Source organism: Botryllus schlosseri, chromosome 9 (assembly GCF_051294905.1).
Source record: "Botryllus schlosseri isolate E-star chromosome 9, Bs_hap1, whole genome shotgun sequence".
NCBI classification, from domain to species: Eukaryota; Metazoa; Chordata; class Ascidiacea; order Stolidobranchia; family Styelidae; genus Botryllus; species Botryllus schlosseri.
The window spans coordinates 3,040,576-3,060,741 of NC_137244.1; the positions used below are offsets into that span (position 1 = coordinate 3,040,576).

At 40.5% G+C, this 20,166-nt stretch overlaps 1 protein-coding gene and 1 long non-coding RNA gene across 2 annotated transcripts in view; one reads left to right on the plus strand and one right to left on the minus strand.

Annotated features, from left to right (window-relative positions):
• The window catches only part of LOC145445865 (neuronal pentraxin-2-like), a 540,218-nt gene that overhangs the window by 493,711 nt on the left and 26,341 nt on the right, over positions 1-20,166 (minus strand). The gene's annotated exons all lie outside the window — the stretch shown is intronic.
• Positions 1-20,166, plus strand: part of LOC145445877 (uncharacterized) — a 63,648-nt gene that overhangs the window by 1,056 nt on the left and 42,426 nt on the right. Inside the window, exon 2 of the long non-coding RNA XR_013917129.1 lies at positions 436-1,005. This is a non-coding gene — a long non-coding RNA (uncharacterized LOC145445877). The remainder of the gene's footprint in view (positions 1-435; positions 1,006-20,166) is intronic.

Consider the following 20,166-nt stretch of genomic DNA (forward strand, 5'->3'; position numbering starts at 1 on the left):
ACTCTGCACACCAGCCCTCGATGACTTAGATTTCATGATTGATATATTTCATTCGCCGCATTCTCTGTTCTATTTTGGGATATTTGTCGACTTATATAGTGACCACATACTCCGCTGCGGAGGAGTTGAAACTGTTGGCTTGGTAATGTCATTTTCGGGCCATAGCATAGATATGTTTTCATCCACTGCTGGATTTGTTTGCCACACATGCCACCTTAAATTAGGAACCTTTTGCTTCAATACAGAGATAAAGTCATGAATCTCTGCTATGTCATGTAAAAGGCGGAGCCGTCATCACACAATGTACCAGTACCGGTACTTCAAAACATGTTATATTTTTGTTAGCCTATTTGTCTTAGTCTTTATAATGTCATGTCCACTGTCCAGGTTAGGAACTTTGCTTTATATAGCTACTTACGCACGAATTCTTTTTAGTGGAACTGCAAGATACTACTTACACAGAAGGAATGAGGACGAGAAAAAGAAACAATTGGAAGTTTGGCCGGTGGTGGAATTAATTCACGTTTTCTTGAGACCACTCGTGTTACTGCATGTCTCCCAAAGAAGAATTAGACCTCCAGCAGCAATATTTTTCTATCGATAACCACTTCATCGTGATATCATGAATGAATATACAGTTTATTCCAATGTCGTTTTGTGGATGTGAAGAAAATATTGCGATATGTTTGCATCGGGTTGCTTTGCGATAGGTATGGATGTACGTGAATTTACAAGCTGGTATGTAATCCTGATTTACAGGAACAGCATGTAGGTAGGTAGGCGGTAAAATGACAGTCTCGATCGCAAATGTACAGGAGAACATGTAGATTAGATATACCGGAGGTGACTGTAACATTACAGTCTGGCGTGTAAAGTGAGATTACCGGACGAGTGTAAGTTAAATTTACATTGACTAACGGTAATGTTAGATTACCACGAAATGTCTGGCTACCGTGCTTCCAAACATTTCGCGGTAAATCGAGGTTTTTATTTTTTACAGTGTGAGTAGTCTGTGTTCAAAATCAGCACCAAGCATAGAGGTGGTTAACGTCACTATTTTCATCGTGCGTGGAGTGTCAATGTGGTCTCTATATCATGTACTAACTGACCGTATTGGTCCCTGATGGTGATTTTTATATTACGGATTTGGTTAATCGACACTGGGAAATAAAACGGTTTTTCATATACAACTTCTTGTCTCATACACGTCTCGTTGTTTACTTGGATCACACGAAGCAATTGATTTATGTAATCACCCACCGGATGATGTCGTAGTACATTAATATATACAAAAAGATATCCGAGGTGGGGTTGGGTTGGTTTAGGTTTGATCGACGTGACATTACATACTGGCGTCGACACTTGGTCAACTACACTGAAATAATTTGTGAATATATCCGTGGGGGGGGGGGAGTGTGATATGTTTCGGGTAACGAATTCGGAAAAGTTCGTCTTTGATTCTTTCGGTGAAACAGTGTGTGAAACTTTCAGATAATATTCTTCGCATCAACTCGAGGTTGTTCGCATAATTCCCAAGTGGTGTTAGGTACACATCTACTAGTTGAACTTTTTCATTATGTAGCTCCCGGAACGCTTGATCACGATCGATTATAATTCGATCAAGAGATTCACTGACAAAACTCATATCCATTAACGCAAGCTCATTACAAATAATTTCATTCGGTAACACCACTGAGAATTCACCTTGGGTGCCAGACAACGTGATGTAACTCATATTGAATCAACAGCTCTACGACGGAAGCGTAGGGTCACTGTCACTGGTGCTTATCGAAATTTAAAAGGGTTACCAGCCGCATCACGTAGATAAATTCGTATTGTTCTAAAATTGTTTCTCGCTAAAGCAAAGAAGTATGGTTTTGGGAATATGTTTATATGGTTTTCATTCGGTTTAGCGGTTACAGAAACCACCCGTAAAAGTTGTTGCAGCTTGTTACCGTGTGGTCTTGGTTGTGTCAGATCGCAATACACATAAATCTTATCAATCCGTTCCAACTTTACTGCAGGTGAAAATATAAATTCATCCACTCCGCGGCGACGAGATACAACACGTCTAAATGTTAATGTGTCCAACACAGAACCAAGGGGTATCAGTCCGTAAGGCTCGGGTGAATCACGCGCGTTATGGGGTACGTGTCTGGTGATAGAGTCTGTAGTATCGGTATTTATGGATGCAACCCGCGTGTGTCTTTCTTTACTCGTGACTAACCTTCTGAATGCGATTCTAAAGTCGCCGAATCCTTGTAAAATGAAAATGTCCCCCATGTAATATTTCTCGTATGATTCTAACATTTCACCGATACTGTAATACGAGCCTTCGGGAATATAATACCGCGCGGTGTATCCATTTACATCGACAAATCCAAAACCGATACTATTCGCTGTCACTTCAATTCGCGGTTGGAAATCATGCGGGAATGTCAGCTCACATAATCCTAGCTCATAGCGATTCATTTCTAATTCTTTGTAAGGTTCCGTTTGAAAATCTGTACTGGTATTCCAGAATTTATCCAGGCTTGCATTCGAAGGTAGAGTCAACAACATTTTATTGTTTCTTTCAACATATACGGTAAGGTGATGGATTCGGTAATAGATATCCAAGTGAAGAAGACAGTGGTGTTAAATATATCTCACGATCCATCCCGACAGAAATTTGATATAATGAAAACACGATTACACACACGAACATACAAATCTGTACAATAAACACAATCTGGTTTTTCAGACTGCTCGAGACTTGACCCATGCGAGATGAGACGGAATCAGAATCCATAGTTAGGTTGAACAACATTTTCAGTGTCTATTTATACAAATCCGAGACCCAGGAATTAAATTTAGACGGGTAACCCCACCATTTAACAAGATATTGTGTTTTCTTTCCTTTCTTGTGAGTAGACAGGATTTTTTCGATATTGTAAATATTATTATTTTTAGTTATTGGCTGTAATTCTTCACGCTGAAAGCGACCGTCTATAACTTCACCATGGTAGTCTTTCAATTGATAAGTAGTAGGGTCCCCTCTACGACATTGAGACACGAAACAGATTTCTTCGTTCCAACTTGCCAAGGCGCTTTTTACAAAATTACCACGTGATTTCGAAATCCTGAATGGTGTACCAATAGTTAGTTTGGGTTTTTTAGGGGTCATGTCACCGTATAACCTATGGAAAATTTGTTCTTGATTTGAATAATTACCATCCGCTGGAGGACACCCTATAGCAACGTGAAAAGTAGTGTTATACCCCTGGCATATCTCAGACAGGACATTGACATAATTCAAAGTCTTATTATGCGTGAAATAACGGTATAACAACTGCTTCAGAGTACGAATAACACGCTCGCATATCGATGCTTTCCGTTCACTATTTGGATGAAAATGTCGCACATTGTTCTCTTTTAAGAAAGTCTGAAACGCACGATTAGTAAACTCAGAACCCTGATCACTTTGAATAACATGAGGTATATGTTGCTTAAATATTTCCTTGAATCCACGAATAATACCTTGTGAGGTTTTGTTCTTGAGTGGATACAGATATAAAAATCGATTGAAACAATCGATCGTCACCAACACATATTTAAAATTGGCGTTTTCCTTTCAAAGATTTTGCATATGCATGAGATCGGTTTGATACTGAACACCGAGACCGGATGTAATCACTCTAGGTCTCTTAAATTTCTTACGATATGGAAAATGTTTCGTGTACGCATCCTTGCTCGAAAGAAACTCCTTGACTTTGGCTCTATTCCGCCCTCTAGAGAATGCGTATGCACCGCGGTAACTACCAGGTAGCCCTGGTGTGAAATACTTAGTATGGCTCCCATCCGCATCGTCTCGGGGTCCTGGGTGTACGACCACTTTTCGTCGTGGCATGTTTAGTCTTTACTCTGCTTCGTTGGCTACTCGGTGATGGTGAGTGGGGTATAGGAATCCTTGATGGCTCACCCTTGATCAGGCGTCGCAGTGCGTCTAACTCACTAGCTGAAAATAGATTTCTTTGTTCCGATATATCGATTGTCATCGGTTGACTCATTGTGTCGTGTTTTGTTTGATAACGATTTAGTGCGTCGTTATATAAGGCTAATTTCCGTTCCTGGGGTATGTCCATCGGTAATATGTCGCTCATACATTTGTCGATATCCAAATTCAATTTCTGAACGTCAGCTCCGTTGACCGGGTTCGGGTTTATGAAGATTTTTTTGAAAGAAGTCATTTTTTGAATAGATTACCAAGTAAACCAGTGACTACGGGTAGGATGCTTGATAATAGAGTCATAAACATACCACAATTCTGATTAACCATACGTTTCTTATGTCGAATAGGGATGTCTTTCCTGACAAGTCGATGTAAACTACATTTATGAGCTGATAGTCGCTTTCTTTTATACTTTGAATGAGGGATGTTACCGTTTAAAATGTTCTTTGTACAATCACATATACACTAGATCAACTCTTTACTGGCCCCCGATATAATTTGCTTGCGTATCTCAGGTTTACTCTTATGCAGGAATTCTAGTGTGGGTATATGACGCCGTGTCCGAGCTGGTACCTTCGTCATTTTGAGTTTGAAGTAGTCTCCGCGCTTGGCTATTTATACCATCGGGCTATAAACCACCATGGTTTCACCAGGAAATATATTGGTCATAACTCGTCGATTTTCAGGTGCTTCTGGCGTGAGATCAAGGAAGGAATAACTATGTGGTTGCCTAGCAGCATCACGATAAGCGTCTGTTAAAAATCTAGAGTTTGGGTACATTTGTCGACCAAGAAAACTGATCTGTTGTTGATCGCGTGGATTCTTGAAAATCACCATATACGAGGTTGAAAGACTCAAGTCACGTGCTCCTCTACCCTTGTGATACAGGTTCTGTGTGACGTAACAAATTGATTTCGCTGAATGATGAGAAAATCTTATAAAATAGTCTGCAATTTTCGCTGTCTCAGTCATGAAATCATCCACTATATTCAAGGTGTCTTCAGAGCAAACCTTCAACTCTTCCGAAATATCTAGACCGGCGTGGAATTCTACGTTATGCATCGTCTTGAAAACCTCCTGATAATTATTGTAACAATATACGACCCTAGATACACTTGGTTTAATCATTGATGTCGCATGTCGAATCAGCTTTGCAACAAAAGTAGTCTTCCCATTTCTTGAAGGACCACTCACAATACACGCGAATGGGTGGATCAACTCCATCATTTGTTGTTTATTGAAAACTCGATGAAGTGCATGTGTTTATATATCAACAAGGCTGGGAATATCCACTGTTGTAGTCATCTTGTTGTAGTGGAATATTTAATCCCAATACAGTTCGATTCAACAATTTTCCACGAGTTATGAAATTTTCATCTGTCCCTCGTAATTTCGTCAGTGGAAGTTGTAGCGTTATGAACGCTTCAGGCCGTCAAGCAGCTGATCCCAATCTGTAAAATATTAAATCACATAAGAGGATTCATAATACCGAGAGGGTTCACAGCGCTTTAAAAGCCAACCGTGTTTCTATAACAAACCATAGACCTCACCATGGAGCACAAGTTTTAGTGATCTGCTTTTCATCAATCGGGTATCATCGGTCTTGCGAGTTGTTGGTAGAACCAAGAATCATGAACTGTGGCAATTCCCGCTCAAATGTAATCATCTCTACATGTCAACTATTTAAATCTAATGACATGACAGACTTTAGATATGCAATAGTGTTATCCATCTGGAAAACAAATGCCACATCAACACACAATACAAATAAATCACATCAAACAAGCAAAATATACAAATAAATTAAAGTCACACAAAATATATACAAGTACATCACAATAACATTCAATGCCGTGATTATTTTTTTCTTGGGTCACTGTGAAAATGGTTGAGACCACGGAAAGATGCATCGGCGTCGTATCTCACTTCCATCAAACCAGGTTGATGAAGATAATGAGCATACGTATCTTTACAGCATTGTCTCGAGCGGTCAAAAGAAATCGGATCATTCAAGAATTCGTTTCGATGCTCATCGCAAAAATAGCGCGAAAACCAATTCTCGTAATCACAGTAAAATTCGTTTCTTTTCTCGAGGATGAGAATATCATCGATTGGTGCTGAATGTGCGATGAAAAACGAGTTGATATCCACCGAAAGTAGCATGAAGCAGTCGGCGCGAAAATATTTGCATAAACAGTCATAAAAAAACGACAACATCCGTAATTTGACAATATTATACAACCAGAACGATATATGATTGCATTTATCTTGCTCGATCTTTTGAGGGTGCTTCGTTATTTCAAATAGATCTGTGTTTAATTCTTCACACTTGACGAAAAAACGATCCTTCACATTTGCGTTCAATTCACTTTTATCACAGAACGTGGTTTGTTCAAATTTACGCGGATTCATTAACTCACGATCATAACAAGAATTCGCAGCGAGTTTTGTGCTAGCCCAATAATCTCCATGTTAGGATCGCGATCCCCAGCACGTCGACAGTCTGAAACATTTTTTGCAAAGGTAGCAAAACAGGTCTTTTTGGTGAACTCGACAGCCTCATAAATTTGTGATACCACCAACCCGTCATCTACATACCATCTGATCAAGTCGGAGGTTAGCAAGATTTTCTTACCCCAGTACGACGCAACCAACATGTCAGTGGGTTTACTGGGCGACTTCTGATCTACAGCAAACTGATTCATGTGACTTTACGCGGTATCGCGAGACACTGTGGTATTTTTGAATATCGGGCGGAGTTCAGCGAATCGCTTTTTCGAATGTGGTCGTGTACAAATATCAACCAGCAAACAACCAAAGAAAGTACCATTCATTACCATCTCCATCAATTTCTGTGGGGTGACAGACTTGGCGCGAGTCAGTTGTGGTTGAATACCATCGAGATATCGCACAATATCAGGATTTCTCTTCTTCTCAATATTCCACTCACATTCCCGTTTACATACAACCTGATAATTGAGACTTTCATAATAATCATGAATGCGTTTAGCTCGCTCTCGACGTACTGGGTCATTGCATCCGAATCTGCAATCGTGGGCGTGAAAATCACATCTAAGGAACGATAAGATTATCCCTTGTCCAGCCGAATTACGATAAACCCATCAGCTAAATAATTGCGCGTGTCCAAATGAATTTCAAGTCCGTTAAAAGCGTGGTGAACATGCACCTTATGAAGATGGGAATACAAATTCATCCACTGAGTTACAGGCTTTGAGCATTTCGGTGCGGTCTTGATAGGTTTGAATTTAGTACACTCGGCGTCGATTGGTTGCCAACGTACCGCAAATCTGGTTGGACTTGGTCGACTTAAAGCATACAGATAGAGTGAGTCACTGGTCAAACTTGTTATGTGTTGCGCAATCTGTGCATTTTCCTTATAGAAATACTCTTTTATTCGAGTTACACCTGGTTTTGGGTATCGATGGAAAATGATCGATGATCCAACCACTAAATTATCGCTGAATAGCGAAAACAGATCTCTATGTTTGTCGTTGAACATTGTGAAATCACGCGGGATGCTATTAAAAAGATGTCTCGATACAACCCCGAGCAGGCAGACCGCATCCTTGAATATATCAACATTGAATTGACTTTTGAAAGATTGGAATTGTTTTTCTAAAACCTCTATGAGGTAGTGAGTATCGTTCGCGTTGCACCATTTGAAATAATCACGCATAGAGGTCATTTTGTTGTCGTTCCAAACCTTCAAACAGCTTTCATATTAGGATGTTGATATATTGCAACCTTTTAGCGGGTTGTAAAACTCGTCGTGGCTAGGTAGACTCGAGTTATCCAACTTTTCCAAACTAGTCAGAAACTGATGCGGGAAGTGAGCTTTAGCGGTGCTACATTTGAAGGCTTCCAAATATGTATCATACGAGAAATCAGGTGTCAAGTAATTCACAATGTCCAAGAATTGAAGTCTGTTGGTCGTCATTGAGTGAAATTTGTTACCGCGTTTCAGTACACTAAGATTGTCGTCAACGAGAAAACCAAACAAGTACGCTTTGAGCCAGTTCAAGTCATACCGATCGCCATTGAATGATAACACAGGAATTTGACGTAAATAACTCATAAACTCCACTTGTAAACGTTCAAGGGGTATCGGGTGTTTTGAAGGATCGAGCGCTTTCATTTCGGTAATTTTCAATTTGAGCATGTCCAGGTAGGGTCGATATTCTGTGAGTGACAGTCTGAATGATTCACTTTGAATATCATGAAAATGGTCAATCATTTGTGCGCACAAATCGTTTGTATCACCGCTCGAGACAATTACATGCGACTCCAAGTAACCTTCCACATTAGACGATATGCTAACAGAGATGGGAATGTTCTGGTGCTCTCGCAAAGTTTTTGAGGTATCGTCAGTATCATACACCCTCCCTATACTGAACGCGATACGGTATTTGAAATAACGAAGTTGGTGGGGAGCGAATACCCCTTCAAGATCGAGCCTTTCGAAAATATTCAGAGGTGGGCTATAAACTCCACCGGGGAACACTTCAACAGGACGGGCTATAAACTCCACCGGGGAACAATTCAACAGGACCTGTTACACATTTGTGTCTGGTCAATTCATATTGTTCATCAAATAATCGTTCACAAACAGCACATTTATAGTTCTTTAGATATCGGTTCATGTCAGTAATGAGACAGAAATGTCGATCCTCTAAATGTAGGTAAACAGCCTTCGCTTCATAGGTACTGCGTCGGAGTGCACTAGCTTATCCCCCGGTTTTGGTGTACACGAATATGGCCACATTAAACAAGACCTCGATATCATTCAACATGTCAAGTGTCACACCAGATTCCACACTGATGCCAAACACCGAAGTAAATTGTTGAGCCAAATCTTTGGTATCTTTTCCTAGCGAGTGGGCGATACAGCGAAAAGCGCAGAGATTGTCATTGTACCGATTCCTACTTTTTCGATGGGTAAATGTCAAGATACATTTCGATTTTGCAAGCCATGTCGGTAGTTTAATACCAACGCAGCCAATCAGTAAATGACCCGTAGGGTATACATAAAACTAGACATTAGTCAGACAGACTGGTAGTGACTTTGTATCTGGTCGAGAGTCTTGTAGCAGATCAAGTGCAGTTTCCAAGTGAATCGACTCCACAAATTCCTCAAATTCAGGCAGTGTTTAAATTAGCGCCGATGTGGCTAATACACTATCAATGTTTGGTGATGCATGAAAATAACGAAATCTCAGAGTCTCAGTGTGATATAAAATGAAGCCGTGTGCGTAGTTCACTCTAAAGGTATGTGTTTCTGAGAAAAATATCGCTTGGATATCGCGGAAAACATCCGCTACCTCACGATCGATGACTCGAATATTATACACATGGCTAATCTTGTTCACTACATACGATTTTATCGCTTGCCAGTTATGATTTACAACTTCTTGGCGTTCGTCACCGATCTCTGGCGGTGTATCTTCTTCCTCGCGAACACGATTTCTCCGTCGTCGACTCATCTGTAAAATTGATAACACGCGTTCAAATTCAACACTTCGAGAACATTGAACCGGCGTTACTTACAATGTAGTTTCTTTATTGCGTCTTCCTTGACTCTTTATACTAAACACGTAACACGTCAAACTATGTTGCTAACATATTACTATAGCAGAAAACTTACCTGCAGGATTGGGTGTTGTTATTAATCCTTGAGTTTGCTTTATCTGTTCAATAGTAAAATCATTACATCATGCTTCTATCGTTCTGAACAGTAATAACTCACCGATACAATTCTTTAATTCCGCGCTTGTTTTATCTGGTGGATAAACGAATAACAAATTATATTCATAAATCAAAGTAGTCACATCAAATAACTTACCTATTAAGTAGTTACCCGTCGACTTGCTCTTGAATACACTCAGCTCATCAAATACATCGTTTGCTATAACTCAATCTAACTGCTCCGACCGAGGGTTATGTCTGAATCAATAAAGTACGACACGCGGTGATGTCTATTTATAGGGGTCGTTTTGACGCGCTTAGGCGACTCGCTTTTTATTTCTATTATGTAACAACCCTTTCCCTCTCGATACCCGCACGGCGTTTCACATCTTATTCATGTTAACTTCGCAGTTATTGTTACAGACATTCGCTATGACAACTAGAACGATTATTGAGAATTATTTTCTGTACTATCATAAGTTAACAACTCCCAGTTTAAGCGAAATGGAAAAATTCATTCACGGAGTACTAGATTTCTATGTACGTGGTCAAAACGTGAACCGTGTTCGAAAGTGCGATTTCGCCTCATTGGTTAACTCGATTCGATCATACGGCCTCGATTGGAATGGTGTTTTTAGTGTCATGAGCATTGCGGCGATGAAAAGTGACATTCATTCCATCGCGGTGTACAGAGATTTAACAACAGACATCTTGAATACTCACTACAGTACATTGACAAGCGACTGGGTAAGAAGAAAATTATCCTGCATCATAACACCTCATGAACGGCATCCTTTCTTACAGAATTCCTGTAAAGTTTATTTCAATCCAAGTCTATTCACACGGATTATCGGTGTTATACAAAGACTGTTAACTCACTCAATACCACGCGCCTAATTCTATAAATGTCGACGGATTTGTTGCCGACTTTCACTTTACCGAACAATATGTCATCAAACAGCGTCAACAGTATGAAAGTCGGAATAACTTCAAATTTCCACGTCGGCGTCAAATTCGTTTCATCACCCAAAAGAGGTGCCGTTAGTCAATATCTCAAAGGTATATTCATCGACGGTAATAATGAAGAGATATCTTTCACGTGTTTCAATCATGAATTGTTCGGGAACATTGAGAAAGCATTCTCCAAACGAAAAAAACTCATGGTCAAATCCGGTTGGATTCGAATTGATAAATTAACTGGAAAACCTACTGTATTACTGGGTCGGGCTTCGTCGGTAACCCCACATGGAAAATCGAGACATACGACTGAAGAATACCCATTATTGACCTGCGAGTCGGTATACGGGAATAAAGATGAATACGTATCGATCGCCGCTACGTGTGTTTCTCGAGAGGAGAAGACGGTCAACTCTGACACCGGGAAGGAGTTGAAATTATATAGTTTTACATTGAAAGACGATACTGGAGAGGTGGTGTTGGATCAATGGACCAAAGCCTCGCTCGTACCCGGGAAGAAATATCAACTCACTCGTGTTAAAAACTGTGTCGGTAGATTGAAAATCGATCAGTTAACTAGACTTGTCGAATTGAAAGAATAGATTGTTTATTTGTATACTGCAATACAATATTTCCATTCACAAGAAATGTTTGACCTATGTGATTCGACAACTGGGTTAGCGCGGTGTTGCTCTACTGATCGAGGTGCGAAAATTGCGGTATCGCGATGAAGTTGCGACTGTGAACAGCAGACTATTCTGTAGGCGCGAAACAGCGGTACGGAAGGTGTGAATAATCCGAACTGAATCTCGGCGTACTATTCACGTTACGTAGGAATCAATAGCCAGCGAGGAAAGACTTGGAGTTAGAATGCGATCGGTCCTTTGTCACGGCTGAACTATGACGTCTTCGTGTAGAACCATGTGAGCGATCCCTATACTGTAACGCTATCATGTCGCGTCTATATCAGCTACGTTACCGTGTCGCCGCGTCCATAAGAATAATTATATAATAAAGTCGCACTCACCGTAAACGTTGGGATTACCTCGAATCGGTCATATTTAATAATTTGGAATATACACAATCACGTGACTATATACCATATCTAATACATATTCAACACCATGCCACAGCAGTCTATACCTGAAAGTAAGACACACCAACGCAGCCTATACCTGAAAATACGACTCACCAACGCAGCCTATACCTGAAAATACGACTGACCAACACGAGTATTTCAATACGATTCACCACCGCATGAGAGGTCTGAAAGTACGAATCACGACCACGAGTTTTCAATACGAGTCACCGCCGCAGCCTATACCCGAAAGTACGAATCACGACCGTGTCCATAAGAGCCCATTACGAATCACGGCCGAGAGGGGGGGTCTGAAAGTACGAGTCACCACCACGGGTTTTCAAACGAATCACCGCCGCACCCATAAGAGCCCCACGCACCTCACGACCGATCTACTATACTACTCACATAGGTTTATTCCATACAGCAGCAAGCCGTGCTATTCTGTTGGTGGTGAAAAGGCCCGTTGTGAAGGGGTGCATTGGGACGGAGCTCCCATATGTATAGATTTCTGAAAGTATGTGCCTTTCAGAAGAGTTGTACTCCTCTTTATATGATCCTCGTAAGCGGTTCGTAACAAGCGATTTCTATGTTGTAGGGGGCGGAAACGCTCCGGGCGATATGGGCGGCTCTGGGCTCTGGGTAGGCGATGTGGAGTGCGCTGAAGACAAATTGCGCCGCAGTAGATGGTCTAGTAGGGACGTATGGCAAATGATTATATAGTAGATAGTAAAACAATAGTTTTATATATCACTGAATGAATATGGTGCAAGCTCGTTTGGTGTTGATTTTTATGCTGTCATCGCCTTGCACAGAGTGGTTCGAAGTTGAAATGCAAAGACCTTCAACCAAAGATGTTATAATGACGTAAACAATGTAAAACATGGAAAAGGGTCACAGTGCAAAACCTACCCAGGTTCGTTTGTGAACGTCAATATCTAAATTTCAGAGAATCACACACAGAGCGCGAACGTGCACCTGATGTTCACACCATCCCATTGACTGCATGGTTGCCATCGACAAGGACCCAAAAATAAGGACAGTCGAAAAATTAGATAAGCATTATAAAAGCGTTTTTGTACATGCTCTGTGTTAGTTGAAATAGTTGTATTTCCTATGGCTTCCAGGTTAAGGTCACAATTGCAGATATTGCAATGTGCAAAACACTCGCCATTCAAGTTTCGTTTGATATCTTCGAATTCTATCTCATAGTCGTCACGAATAACATTTTTACACTTGCTCATTTTAACTAGTCATATGTAGCCTTATTAGAAGCTAAAACTATATGTGCAATATAATTTAGATATATTTTCATCAATGAATTATAGCTTCACTACTTTTTAACCCAAGTGTCGACTGCACTGCTCCCTTTTTCACCACGCAATAAATGCTGCCATTCCCACAGCTTAATCTGCTGTAGACTTAACAGCATAAACCTGGTACTGCTGTTTAGTGTTTACTGCTAAAATGACGTTCGCTGCGATAGCTTGGTACAGCCGAAACTGCTATACCACTCAGTGCTGCCCTAGCTATCTCACGACTTAAAAGTTAAATCTCGTGGTATGTACTATGCTATGCAACACGGATACAAGGCGAAAACGGTTGAAAATAAGACAAAATATGGACGGAGTCGACAATAAACACATTTCTTGAAAATAAGGACAGTTCAGTTTTCTATTACCCGATCTTTTAAAATAAAGACAAACCTTAGACATAAGGACGGTATGGCAACCCTGGCCTATGAGGGACGACTATATAATTAAATATGCATGCAAAAAAGGTCTTCGTATCGCTCACGCCTACGTAGAACTGCTAAGCCACCCAAGTAACTGTATAGCCTCAGTCTGTAATTATCAGCCGAAATATAGAATAGGAAACTTTAGAAAGTTGAATCGAATTGATATGATGAAATGCACTAGCCACCTACCCATCTGTGAGATACTATTTAAGCCTGCTCCGATGGTTGACGAATAATATAAACTTATTAACTTCATTAAAATTCGATTGAAATATTACTCGAGGTTTGCTTAAGGCAGAGGTCTTAAACTCAAATGTGCTTGCGGGCCAATATCCTAATTTCCGATGACGCCATGCGCCGCAGCATCAATAATAGGGTTATTCAATGTATAATATCAACGTAGGCCTTATTTGACGGTACCTTGCAGACAGGCATTTCACGAACATCGTGAAAATGTAATATACTATTCTGCTATTCACATTTGGCACGAAAAAAATCACATTTTCAAATATTTGAATAAACTAGTTTTAGTGCCGGGCATAATTTGTTAGAATAATGAGTTATGGACATCATGATGACATCGTAAAAGCTGTCGGGTTATAATATTGCAGCTAGTGGAACTTTGACGTGCCACAATTTTATGTAGAATATTTCAAAATTTACTAAAGATTGATCTGATATCAGATAATATGAGCAGTGTAGCCTAATCCGGGTTTCTGATATAGTCGTGATAAGTAGCCTAGGCTATGGCCACTATCATTGCTAACGTCAAATTAAACCAGCGTCCGATTTTCTTCGATTAATATTAGAACAGATCAATAACAACTTTAATATCATCATTATTGTGCTATAGTAATAGCATTGTATCTTAACCTTTTGGGCGATCGTACCCCTTGTGCTTTGAATAAGATTTCCCGTGTCCCCTGTTTATTTTCAACACAGTTTCTGATGGTATCTATATAAAAGTTAGAAAGCCCACCCACAGAAATTTGCGCGTAGCGCGAAAAATATTTTCCAGTCGAATAAATTGGCCCAGAAAATATTTCACAGCATATAGGCCTATTTCCACAATGCATCTCATACCCCCTGGTGTGGTGCTTCGTACCACTAAGGGGCTACGGACCCCTGGTTAAAAAACCCTAGAACAGAAATGTCCAATCGCCGAAGAATCCATTGGTGTTACCTCTGTGGAGCGCACCACTACCTTACTCGCCACCGATGATAACATGGATAAAGATAACAAACAATGCTTAGAATCTAACCAAATATACGTCATGGGAGCCACAGAATGCCAATCGAATGACCTGATTAGATATCTACCCTACGCAATGCAATGTAGGATTACTAAGTCACTATTCCAAGACGTCAATCCTTCCCCGATTTCAACGTTTGACCCGACTCAACACGAGTCATTTTAGTTTATCACCCAGTCTATTCAAAATCGAGTAATATGATGAAAGGTCGCACCAAACAAAATCACAATTTTCGATCACGAATCATCAACGGGTCATGTTTTATCATCATGAACTAGAAAAGTGATGTGACAGTGACGTTTGTTAAGATTTCAGGTTTTTGTAATAGTTTTAGAGTCAACTTCAAGTTCTTAAATCTGAAAGATATATGACACTTGAATATATTATCGAATACTTGAAATTCCAAAATGCCTTCGCGGGCCGCATAAAATGTTCTCGCGGGCCGCGTGTTTGAGTCCTCTGTTTAAGGTATGGGTACCGACCACAATGAGCATTCTGAAAAAAAAAATGCTTTGCCATTAGATTCCTTTACTACTAGTTTTGCAAGACCCGATCACTTTGTTTGCGGTCAATTTATTTGTGATCGAACACTGGAGGCTCAGCAAAACGCAAAATCATTGAGTGATTGCTCACTCTGAAAGGTCACACCAGTGCTTCGAGAACAATCCGACTATATGCAAGATCTGCTATTTTTATCGCTGCCGTCACTTGATGACTTAAAAGTGACTCGTGAATTTTGCGCCGATCACCAGTCGATCCACATTTCTGAAACGCTGAGTCAAGTCAAGTCATTTTTGCAAATTGACTCCAGCCAAGTCAAGTCATACGACAAAAGTGACTCGAGTCAAGTCATGACTCAAGTCATCCCAGCACTGCCTCAACCGAATGCCCTACATAACGGGGCTCGATCTTGATTCTGCATGTTTTCGGCTTTCTCGCTCTCTACATTCTCTTTCTTCAATTCGTCCTTTATCGCAACAGCACTTCGTCCACCCCCCCAAGTGTTGGTCTTGGGTCCCCCATGGGGTGATACAGCAAAATTATGGGAGATTCCCCCCCCCCCCCCCAGACTTCCCATAAGGTTAGTCATCTTTGTCGAGACTTATCGCCGACATTTTTTAGACTGTTTAGTGATACGCATCACTTTGCGCGAAGCGCTAAAATTTTCAGCAATTCAGATTGAATCGGTAAATGTGATCGGGAATTGCATATACGTTGCTAATCAATTTTTATCCTCCCTGCTCACGTAATCAGATTTCCCATTAGAGCTGAATGAGGTGTCTTGGAAACTGTATAGGGCCGGTAAATAGTAATTAAACATATTCGAGCGGCATATTAATTTCATTACATGATGTTGTTTCGTGACCTCCTGTCTTCTATGTCAAAAGATATTGAAATCGCCAAAACATAGTAAACTAAAAGACGCACACGATTTCAAATTGCTATTTCTTCACTGGCAATTACATTTACCATGCTGGTAGGTATTCGTCTTGCGGGGTTCAGATTTCCGGGACAGAAACATTTGGCGCTAGCCATTTAGGCACCTATGGACAATTAAGCATATAGGACTATCTATATAAATCGAAGAATTCGGTCAGCATAAAGGCAGTCCTTTTCGGCCAGGTTTTCTCGCCGCCGATCGTTCTGGCACACTTCTTGGAGTTGCCCGTTACATGGCTTAAAACTGCATATGACTTGGTGCGTTGCGGCGCGGTAATGGCCGACGCCAAAAAGCCGATTTGTATAAATCATGTGTATTTTTTTCTTTGGGGGCGGGGAGAGTACGCAATAATCCAGAAATTTGGCAATTTCGCAATTTGGCAATTGCATAATTAGAAAAAACTCTTTATTTTGACTTACGAAATAATTTTGGGCTCCCTTCGAGCTCGGACCCTCCTAATTGCGGGGTTTGGGGTGCGGCAGTTACGGTCCTTGGTAAAACGTCCTACGGAATCTCATAGAGACACACCGGAGGAGAATCTCAGTTCAGCCTGCGACGGTCCTAAACGTGCTACTATCAAGAATGAAATCGCGCCCCCCACTCTCAAACGTCAACTCACCCACATATGGTACCATTTACGACGGCGATCACACAAGTAATTATTGAGCTGTGAGGTTGAGGTCTGGTCGAAAGTGTGAACCGTTTTCCTAGTCACTACTATCAGAACTTCGATCCGTGCAAGATCTTGACGTATCCAGATTACGCCTTTTCATTTTTTGATAATCAACTCGCCGAATTTTGCACTCAGGGTAGCCTACTTATAGTAGTATTTGGACATCTGTGGTCCCTTTACATCAGGCTAATATTGCTTATTTTGATGCCTGAGACGCCAATTTATAGCATAACTCACTTTTGTTCCACACTATTTGTAGGACACCACTTACATATATCGGATGGCGCGGAGGAGCCGATATAAACCTCCAACAATTAAGATGGGATTCCGCGGTCAATCTCGAACCCACAAACCGGGCTATATCAGCAGTGCACCGTACCACAACGCTATCTCTCCAGTCCCCCGGTATGATACTCGAAGTGCTAGGTGGGAACGATCTATTTTACCCGTTCGAAGGCTGCCGTGAGATCGAAAATGTTAAGAACCACTGCTAGTAATATTATTTTTTCGTTACGCGCTTAAGTAGGGCGCCTGCTTGACACCGGTGATTTGTCTCATCTCGAATCTGACTTGTAATCGTATCCTCGCGTAACCTCATCGCGTAATGCGGAAGAGATCGTAATGTAATGCACATATATATTCATTTTCATCAAATAATGCTTGATTCGTATTTGCTGAAAACATAGTGTTATTGACGTGTTCCATGTTTACCTGTACGTTCCTGGTGAAAATACAAAGTTTCGAGTTTATTCCTTTCAAATGATGAGGCGGAATTCCACATTATCATTCTTGTTTATTTTTACCCCGTATCTCAATCATCTCTACTAAGACGGGATAATTTAATTTACAAACAGATGCGTCCTGGTAAAACACAGAGTCTTTATTTCCGGTGGGAAAATGAATTATCCCTAAAGCTAATATACCGTATAAATTGCTAGGTTCCGTGACTTTATAAAACATCAAACAAACGACAAACTTACAACACCAGCCCTATGTATTTAATCAGAAAAAACAAGAATCGCCAACAAACGACAGCATGATGTAAAAAATATCTTTGATGAAGATGGCTGTTGAAGAAGATGGCAGAATTGGCCTAGTCGTCAGTGTGAAAAGGATGCTAGTTCCGGACGGATAAAACATCTGCATATGCATCGGGACGCCCGACAATCGTCATTTATCTTCTCAATCAATTTGCAAGTACAAAATAGCTCTGATCCGAAATGTTACTACTCTCGAAATAGGTTGTATTCAAACCGCTTCTCCATATTGAAATGAATTGTTTAATATGAAATTCTCTCGATACAAGCATTGATGAGCATGTAAATTTGTTGAAAATACGCTGGTATGAAATATCAATGATACTGGAATTACTATTTTTTGGAATCGGGGAAGAAGGACACTTTTACCAAATCATAGACGTGAGCTTACCGATATTGAAAGCAGCTTACTTTGAAATATTTCGTGGAAATCTTGTTCTGATGATTAAAAAATGGTCATCATCTTGGCTTTACCCACTTTTTACCGATAGTTCCTTGGTGTTGACTAAAGAAATATCAGGTTTCCGATTTGACTCCCGCGTAACCCGTCTATCTTGTAGACCAAAAATGTACGTCTTTCGTGGTCTTGTGGTCTTATTGGGAATTTCATGCTGAAATAAGGACAAATTGTCAACGAGGAAGGCATTCAGACGACGAGAGGACATTTCTTCAGAAAGAAGGACAAATTCTCCGGAAAGCGGACCTATGGTAACCCTAAATAATACGTATGCTATTGACAATTTTTACTTTCTTTCATGATATTGAGAACATTGTGAGATTCGACCCGGGGGATAGCTACAACGCAAGCGGTACGCGAGGTCGGTAGCGCATTGTTCCGCCGCGCTGCAATTCTCTGTGATAGCCCCTATTAGTATATAAGGTCAATTAGCTAAACTTTGTAGTCACGTAGTGGCCTTCTTTCCGGAATCGACGCGATTACGCGGTCACGCAACACTCCTATTTATAATAATTGTAAAATACTTCCGACTCAGAGTAGAAGGTCACATGGGCCTAATTTTTGTCTCGACCAGTATAGGCGATTCTATTCACGGGATCCCCAAAGTTTTATCCCGAGCAGAGGCTGTCAGTAACGAGGAACTTTTACTTTTCCGGAGTACTAGAGTAGGTTTTACCAACTTGCAGTACCTCCCCAAGCGGGTATGATCTGCGACTACCTCTTATTCTACTTCACAGTATTCAGTCGTGAATACTTACTTTTTTAACTACTTTGACCGACTCTGTATCTGAGACTTTGTCGAAACAAATAAATCGACAGACACAGTATATTGAAGGTATGTCGATAAATATTATTTATATCCCCGAAGCATACACTACACATATACAAGCCCAGATCATTAGCGAGTGAAGCTCAGGTCTATTCCTAGGAGTTTTACAGGGTTGTCAGCAGTGTTGGGATGACTCGAGTCATGACTTGACTCGAGTCAGACTCGAGTCACCTTTTTGGTATGACTTGACTTGACTCGAGTCACTTTGCTAAAATGACTTGACTTGACTTGACTCGGTGTATCAGAAATGTGGATTGACTCGTGACTCGGAGCAAAATTCACGAGTCAATTTCAAGTCATCAAGTAATCGGTGTCGATCAAAATCATTGTATCTTGCATATGTTCGGATTGTTCGCGAAACGTCTTTAAATCGTGAGAGCGACCAATCATTTAATGATCGTGCGTTTTACCGAGCCTCCATTATTCTCTCACAAATAAATTGAACGCAAACGAAGTGATCGAAGCTTATAGCTTACGTTATCGTAAACTAGTATGTAAAGTAATTTCTGTTCTCCATTTTTACCTTAGCCAAACCTCTTGATTTATTGAAACTTAATTCGACTATAGTTCATACAGTCCTCAGCCATTGGCGCAGTCTGGAATTGTATCATATCGATTTGTAAATGCGTAATGTATTGCATCTTATCAAATCGCATCTATTCTTTTTTTGGCTGGTAAATATAAACTGAGGTTTAGCAGTTTTACGTATATGTGAGCCGATACAGCGCCTTCTTGCGTGTATATTTAACTCTATATTCGTTAATCGGTTCTAAATCAATGACCACTCAATCTGTATTTCAGCCAGCTATCAAAATGCAATGACGTTATCATGCCTCATACTTCGAAAAGACAACTTGACTTGAATTTTGACTTGACTCGTGACTTGACTTGACTTGACTCGACTTGACTCGAGTCACCTCCAAAAATCGAGTGACTTGACTTGACTCGAGTCACCTTTGAAAATCGATTGACTTGACTTGACTCGAGTCAAAATGTGCAATGACTCGAA